The 7,818-nt window shown below is 44.1% G+C and overlaps 1 long non-coding RNA gene across 2 annotated transcripts; it reads right to left on the bottom strand.

Annotated features, from left to right (window-relative positions):
- Nucleotides 1-783: 783 nt before the first annotated feature.
- LOC147361889 (uncharacterized) lies at nt 784-7,472 on the bottom strand. 2 transcript variants are annotated; one of them, XR_015137696.1, is made up of 2 exons: nt 7,248-7,472; nt 784-1,321 (listed from the first exon to the last, which is right to left on the bottom strand). It is a non-coding gene; the product is annotated as an uncharacterized LOC147361889 (long non-coding RNA). The 2 variants fall into 2 exon arrangements; XR_015137695.1 differs by having other exon boundaries at nt 784-1,195.
- Nucleotides 7,473-7,818: the final 346 nt, after the last annotated feature.

Genomic DNA, 7,818 nt, shown 5'->3' with positions numbered 1-7,818 from the left:
AGGCTTCAGGAGTATCCATGGCCCCAATCATCTTGTCCATGTGGTTAGTAAAATGAGTAACATTCGTGCTCATATCAGGTATATATGTACAGCACTGGGTATGAATAATGGCACAAGTTCCTCCTTGTGCAGCTGTCAGAATATCTAAGGCCAATCTGTTTTGTAAAACCACCTTTCTAGTTTGTGCTTGTTCAGCATTAAGAGCTGAAATAGCCTTTTGAGAATCTTGTAATGCCTGTTGAGTAAAATTAGTCAAAGCATCCACTCGTAACATAACATCTGTAGTTCCCAAAGAGGGAACAAACGCTGCAGCCAAATAATCATATCAATAAAATACAGACCTTGCCCACCGAGTTTTAAGGTGGGGTAAATTAGCAGGCTTTCCTGGAAGCTCTGAAAATATAAAGCCATGAGTAAAGGCTAGACCCAGGGTGCATCTCCCTATCCAACCAGGGGGAAGCCATGCCCATAGGTAAGAGCCACATATCCAATAAGTCCCGTTTGGAGCAAGCCAGCGCGACTGAGATATCCAGTCCCAATTCGTGCCTGGCCAGACAAAGGGAGAACCTGAACTGGGATTGGAAAACACGGGAATGATTACATTGCATGTTTCCTGAGACAAATATCCCACTTGTTTCCAATCATTGTAATTAAGTTGTTGGCTAACTTTTGGGGACGGCTCTGTTTGTTCCCAGCATATAGAGGCAGTAGATATTAAACGTCCTTTTTCAGGAGTTAGCCATGTAACCTCATCCCATATTTGATAAACGTCAGGTAAAAAACCATTAGATCTAGACCTATTTACCTTATATGTAGCAAAATAGTCATTGAACCGAGACAATGTATAATCAAAATTAAAAGTCACATTATGTCCATAGTTAGAGTACAAAGTGTTGCACCAGTCCATTTTAGGGTTGGTAGATGTCATCAGATGAAGAAGAGGCATCACATGTGATTGTTGTCAAAGGTATTCGCAGACTTGGAGAAAGTCTTTTCCTTGAAGTGGGGATGTCCACCACGGGAAGCCTTCCACTGACGAAGAGGGGAGCGCTCCGCAGACCCAGCAGTTAGACCGATTGTGGAATGCAGCATAAGAGTGAGCCCAGGACAGGAAGACATTGTCTTGAGGATCCAACGGCAGACTCAGGACATTTGGAGTCAGCAGAAGTAAGCTCACATAGGTTATCAGGCCCATCTAAAAGGTACAAAGTCAGAGCATAGAAAGTAAAGACATAAAATGAAGTCACTTAATTTTGGTCAGGGTGCCACCTCTTAACTCGAGTATGATGTACCCACGAATCAATTCCTGGCACTTTGACAGCTGTGGGAGAAGAAAGAATAACCTGGTAAGGACCTTCCCAGAGAGGCTCGAGGGATGGGCCCCCAGATCCCAATGTTTTTATGAGGACCTCGGTTCCTGGCTCAAATAGAGGTTTGCTTGTCTCGGCGGCTGGGTCAGAAGTCGTCTCCCGGAGTTCTGTTAATGCCTGTTGAAAAGCTGAGAGCTGAGTTAAATAATTAGTTAATTCCAAGGCTTCAGGGTCTATAACAATGTCTGTGCGTAAGAAAGGCCTTCCATAAATACATTCAAAGGGGACAGTCCCTTCTTTTGGGGGGTAGTTCGAGCCCTCATTAAAGCTATGGGTAGGACTTTAATCCATTTGTCCTGCGTCTCTTGAGTTAATTTGCGCAGATGTCTTTTAATAATGTCATTAGCTTTTTCAACTTTTCCGGGGGATTCGGGTCTCCAGGAACAGTGTAAGTGATATTCTACTCCTAGAGCTTTAGATACCCCCTGAGTTACAGCAGCTTTAAAGGCGGAACCATTGTCACTCTGAAGGCTCCGTGGCAGCCCAAACCTGGGGATAATTTCATGGATTAAAATCTTTATAACCTCCTTAGCCTGTTCACTACAACAGGGAAAAGCCTCAATCCATCCAGTAAAGGTATCTACCCAAACTTGTAAGCAAGAATATCCATTAGCTTTTGGCATATGAGTAAAATCAATTTCCCAATCCTCTCCAGGATACTTCCCACTTCGTTGTAATCCAGATTTTGCTAGCTTTTCAGTCTTTGGGTTATTTGTTTGACAAATCTCACACCTTTTGATAATATTCTTTAAAGTTTTCATTACATTTTTACCTTCAAACAAACGAGAAACCATTTGGTAAGTACTCTCGGCACCCAAATGAAAACTCTGATGTAAACCCTTAAGAATTTTCCACTGAGCATTTTCAGGAATTATTAATCGTCCATCCTCAGACTGTAACCATCCTTTATCAGTAATCTTTGCTCCTCGTTTCTCATATCTTTCTAATTCTTCCTCAGTATATTGTGGTCTTTTCTGTTCCTCAGGACCTGTCCAGATCAAAGGCGTCTGTAGTGAAGGGGTTTCGTAAAGTGCCACTTTCCTAGCTTGACAGTCAGCCAGATGATTACCTTCAGCTATTTTACTCCCATCCCTGCTGTGCCCTTTGCAGTGCATAACAGCTACTTCTTTAGGACAATATATAGCAGTTAAAAGTCTCTCGATCTCTCTGAAATGCTTAATAGGTTCTCCTGTTGCTGTTTTAAAGTGTCTCTCTTTCCATATTGCAGCATGAGCATGTAAAGTCAAATAAGCATACTTAGAATCTGTGTAGATATTTACCCGCTGCCCTTTGCTTAACTCTAGAGCTCGGGTCAGGGCCACAAGCTCCGCTAACTGAGCACTGGTTCCCTGGGGGAGAGATTTTGCTTCCAAAACCTGTTCAGCAGTCACCATGGCGTAACCTGCTTTACGCTTTCCATCCTGAACAAAAGAACTGCCATCTGTAAATATTTCCATGTCAGGATTGTCTAATGGGGTATCCGTTAGATCCTCCTGAGCTGCATAGTTCAAAGTTAGGAATTGAGAACAATCGTGATCAGGTGTTTCATTTTCCTTCTCAGGAAGGAAAAGTGGCAGGATTTAAATTTCCACAAACTTTAAGCTTAGTTACTGGTCCTTCTAACAACAATGACTGATACTTAAGAAGCCTACCGTCTGTCATCCAAATATTAACCTTAGAATTTAAGATTCCACTCACATCATGAGAAGTCAGAACAGTAAGGTTTCGTCCATTAATTATTTTTAAAGCTTCAGGTGCTAATAAAGCCACTGCTCCAATTACTCTTAGGCAGTGGGGCCACACACATGAGACTACATCTAATTCTCTGCTTAGATAAGCAATAGGTTGGTGGTGAGGCCCTCGGGATTGTGTCAAAACTCCCAATGCCACACCTTTTCTTTCAGTGACAAACAAATTAAATTCTGACCCTGTGGGCAAGCTCAGAGCTGGAGCTTGCAGGAGAGCAGTCTGAAGAACCTTAAAAGACTTTTGAGTTTCTGGAGACCAAACCAGTTTGTCGGTTTGGGCCTGCTGAGTTTCAGCTATAAGTTTATATAAAGGCTGGGCAAGTTCCCTGTAACCTGGAATCCAAATGTGACAGTAACCTGTGATTCCCAAAAATCCTCTCAATTGTCTTAAAGTCATAGGTAGGGGGTGATTTAGTATAGGTTTAATTCTCTCAGGGCCTATGGCCCTAATCCCTTCTGATATGATTAGGCCCAGATATCTAACCGATTGTTGACAAAGCTGAGCCTTTTCTCTTGATGCCTTGTAACCACAGTCTGCCAGAAAGTTTAAGAAATCTTCTGAGGCTCGTGAACTAGCTTCCTCTGTCTCAGCACAGAGCAAAATATCATCTACATATTGTAACACCACTGCTTCAGAGCTATTAAAGTTTTGTAGATCCCGTGACAAACTGTCCGAATAAGTGAGGACTGTCACGAAATCCCTGGGGCAAAACTGTCCAGGTTAACTGAGAAGCTGGCTGCATAGGGTCTTCAAAGGCAAATAGGAATTGACTTTCTTCCGCCAAAGGCACTGAATAGAAGGCATCCTTTAAATCAATTACTGAGAAATATTTGGCCCGTTCAGGAATTTCAGATAATAGAGTATAAGGATTAGGCACCACGGGGTGTAAAGGAACTACAGCCTCATTTATTATTCATAAATCTTGAACTAGTCTCCATTTACCATTCGATTTCTTTATACCCAAAATAGGAGTGTTGCAAGGACTGTTACAGGGAATTAATAGTCCCTGCTCCTTTAAATTTTCGATGATGGGTTTTAACCCTTCCTTAACTTCAGATTTCAGTGGATACTGCTTCTTATGTGGAAATACGTGTGGGTCTTTGAGCTTAACAATTACAGGAATAGCATTTTGTGCTCGACCCATACTCTAGGATTTACATTTTGTTCAACTAAAGCGAGAGAAAGGGAAGGCTCCATATTCATGAAAACAGAGGCATGGACCTTGCTCAGTATATCCCTTCCCAAAAGGGGTAAGGGAGATTCTGGAACAATCAGAAACTCGTGTGAAAACAGCACAGAATCCCAGTTGCAAGATAAAGAATAACCGAAATAATACCTTTTGGCTCGTCCAGACAGTCCCATTATGGAAGCGGATCGGGAAGAAAGTGGGCCAGGGGCTTCAGTAAGCACAGAATAAGTTGCCCCAGTATCTAAAAGGAAATCAACGGATTGGCCCCCCACAATTATTAATACCCGGGGTTCCTCAGGTGTAATTAGGACGGGAGCTTGTGTGGTCACCCCCGGGCACCTTCAGTCCTGATTGTCTTGAGAGTCCGACCCGGGAGACCTACGCCTCTGGGGGCAGTATCTCTTCCAGTGTGGTCCTTTGCAGACCGGACATGGAGCCGAGGGCGGCTTAGATGCCTGAGGGCAATCCCGCTTGAGGTGCCCCTCCTTTCCACAGTAGTAGCAAGCCCATCCCTTTTCACCTGGGCCCCTCTGGGCATTTTTCTCAGGCTGTTTAAGAACGTTTTTCATAGCCATGGTGAAGGCTTCCGCCTTTTCCTTTGTCTTTTTTTGCCTTTCTTTCTTTTCCTCATATTCCCTACCATAATAGACTGTCTGAGCCAGTTGTAACAGAGTATCAAAAGACTGATTTGGTCCATACGCCTGTTTTAGTAGCTTACGGCGGATATCTGGAGCCAAATGAGTGAGAAATCTATCCTTTAAGATCACTTTTCCCTCTTCACTTTCGGGATCAATCTCAGTGAATCTGCAAAGGCCTTCTCTCAGTCTATCTAGGAATTTACCAGGAACTTCTTTCTCCTCCTGTTCTATATCTGCCAATTTGCTATAGTTTAAAGGCTTAGAACGCGCCTGCCTAAGTCCCTCAAGAATACATCTAACAAAATGACTCTGATCCCATCTTCCTTTAGCTGTGTTGTAGTCCCAGTCTGGTTCTATAGTTGGGACCGCCTGATTCCCAGTGGGGAGGGCCGCTATCTCATTCTTCCTCTTCCCTACTGATTCATTACCAAGCCACTCATCTCCATAAGCAACCGCTTTTCCCAAAACTCGAGTCTTTGACTCAGGAGTCAGCATTTGTCCCACGATATACATCACATCCTTCCAAGTGAGGTCATAAAGCAGAGTAACACCTTTAAAAGCTCTAATATATTTTTCTGGGTCCTCTAAATAGTCTCCCAGATCCTCCTTGATTCTTTGTATTTCTTGAAAAGAAAAAGGTTTATTAACTCTCACAGACTGATTATTTCTCCTGGTGGGTGTTTCATAAAGAGGCAACAGCTTGTGTGGCTGTTCCTCAGTCTCTCTGGCTGCTCTGCGCATATGATCCCAGGGATAGATTGGAGAAACCTGTTTCTCCTCTTCTCTTTGTCTCCTGTCCTCCATCTCATCGCTTACTTCGATGGTCTGAGTTTCTACTGAAACCAGAGTAGTCTGAGGTTGTACTGAGACAGGAGTTGTTTGGACCTCCATGTGGGCAGTTTGAATCCCAGTTTTGAGTCCCAGGTATGGGGGCAAAGTAAGAGAACAGGAGGGAACTGAAGGTTTCACGCCCAAATCTATACCCTTAGGACATAAGTCTGGCATATTTCGCAGAGAGAAAAAGGGCAACACATATGCTACTTCTACCCATTTCCCTTGTTCGTTACAGAACCGGTCTAATTGTAGAACAGTATTATACTTAAGAGACCCTCCAACTGGCCACCATTTGCCATCCTCCAATGGATACCGTGGCCATGCAGTATCACATAGGAAGACCAGGTGTGTCTTCTTTAAGCCCTGGGGATCAAATCTATCCCAGTTTTTCAGGATACAGTTCAAAGGAGTGAGGCTGGAATTGTTAGCTCCCATCTGTAAGAGAGAAAAAAAGTGACCAGCGCCATTTTTTCTACCAGAGGCGTCCCTCCCTGCTCTAGATGGGGGTGTAAATAGACGTTACACCAAAAGCTTTTCCTTCCTGGTCAGACTTAGTCTGTCCCTTACCGACGCAGGCACCGTACTCGTCCCCCCCCCCCCCCCCCCCCGGTTCTACCACCGAGATGGGGTGGGGATGTACCAGGGGTAGACTTGATAGCATCCTTACTTGATGTCCAGCTCTTCACCCTTAACCTTGCTTGCCTCTGATGTCAGCCGGGGTGAATCAGAGTAACCTTCCGGAATGCCTCCCAAGCTAAGACTACCGGGGGAAACATTCATCACCTGAGTGCCTGTGCACGACCCTGAGTATTTCCTGACCACAATAAGACTGACACGAACATAAAACTGAGATGTTCTTTCCAAGCATCACCACACCAGTATAACAGCCTCCTCTGATCCACTAAGAGCCGGTGTTACCAAAGAAAAAAAACCCATTGCAGTCCCAATCTGAGTAACCTTTAACCTCAGAGATGTTCTGGGAGCTAGAGCTCCATCTAGCTTCCCAACTTTTGATTCCTAGTGAGGCTAGACACTTTCTTGACTACCAATCCAAGTTTGGGACCTAAGCCACAGTACACAATAACAGTATAGATCACAAGTCCCTTGAAAGTCTATGATCCGATAGATTAGGTTAGTACTTCTAATTCCCAAGGATTTATGAAATGGTCAAAGAGACCGAAAAGTTTGACCAAGAAAGGGCAGTTCGGTCTACACGCTTTGCCCATTTCTGGTCGGTTCCCGAAGGAGACATTGGCTGCCTCTTGGCATTGGCAGGTTGGTATAACACCCCGACAGGTTTCTGCCATAAGCCGTATGAGATCACCTTGGAACCGCAGAGCAGGGCCCCTTACTTGCTTCACGCAGGGCATGCCACTCATTCACACAAGCACACCGTAGAGTTAGTAAAGCATGGCAGAAAACGTGTTCGCTAAGAGAACAAAGAACTAAAGCTCCAAGCATCCTTACCTTGTCCTGAAGGATCCCGGACGAGCCCCCAAGATGAAAGGTTGTTGTTGAATCACGCAAATACACAGGGATTCTTGGCCCCCGGAGGAGAAGAATTCAATCCGGGGCCAGAGACGAGGCTTGATCGCTCAGAGCTTTTGTGTAATAAAGTTTTATTGAAGTATAAAGGAGATAGAGAAAGCTTCTGACATAGGCATCAGAAGGGGGTAGAAAGAGTACCGCCTGCTAGTCTTTAGCTGGATGTTATGAAGTCACTAGCAGTCTGTTAATGAAAGAAAGGAATGTCTTAAAATTCAGAATGGCACCAGGCCCCTCACCCATAAGATGCATTTTGGGATAGTCTTGGCGCCAAATGGTTTATCCTGGGCCATAAAATGATTAACTTGAATCTTGAAGGACAGATCACCATACAAATAGTCTCATTTACATAGATTAAGAGAACAATATCCATACTGGTTTGTCAAGTAGGTTCTGGGCCAAGAGGTGGAACCAACTTGGAGACAGAGTTTGGGGTAAAGGCATAGTACATTAGCATAGCTTAAGACAAACATTTCCATAAGAAAAAGGCATT

This window comes from Bos grunniens, chromosome 12, assembly GCF_055505025.1.
Source record: "Bos grunniens cultivar Pamir isolate PY7600 chromosome 12, Bosgru_T2T1.0, whole genome shotgun sequence".
Lineage (NCBI taxonomy): Eukaryota > Metazoa > Chordata > Mammalia > Artiodactyla > Bovidae > Bos > Bos grunniens.
Note: the sequence above shows the minus strand (reverse complement) of the source record. Positions and strands in the feature narration are given on the sequence as shown.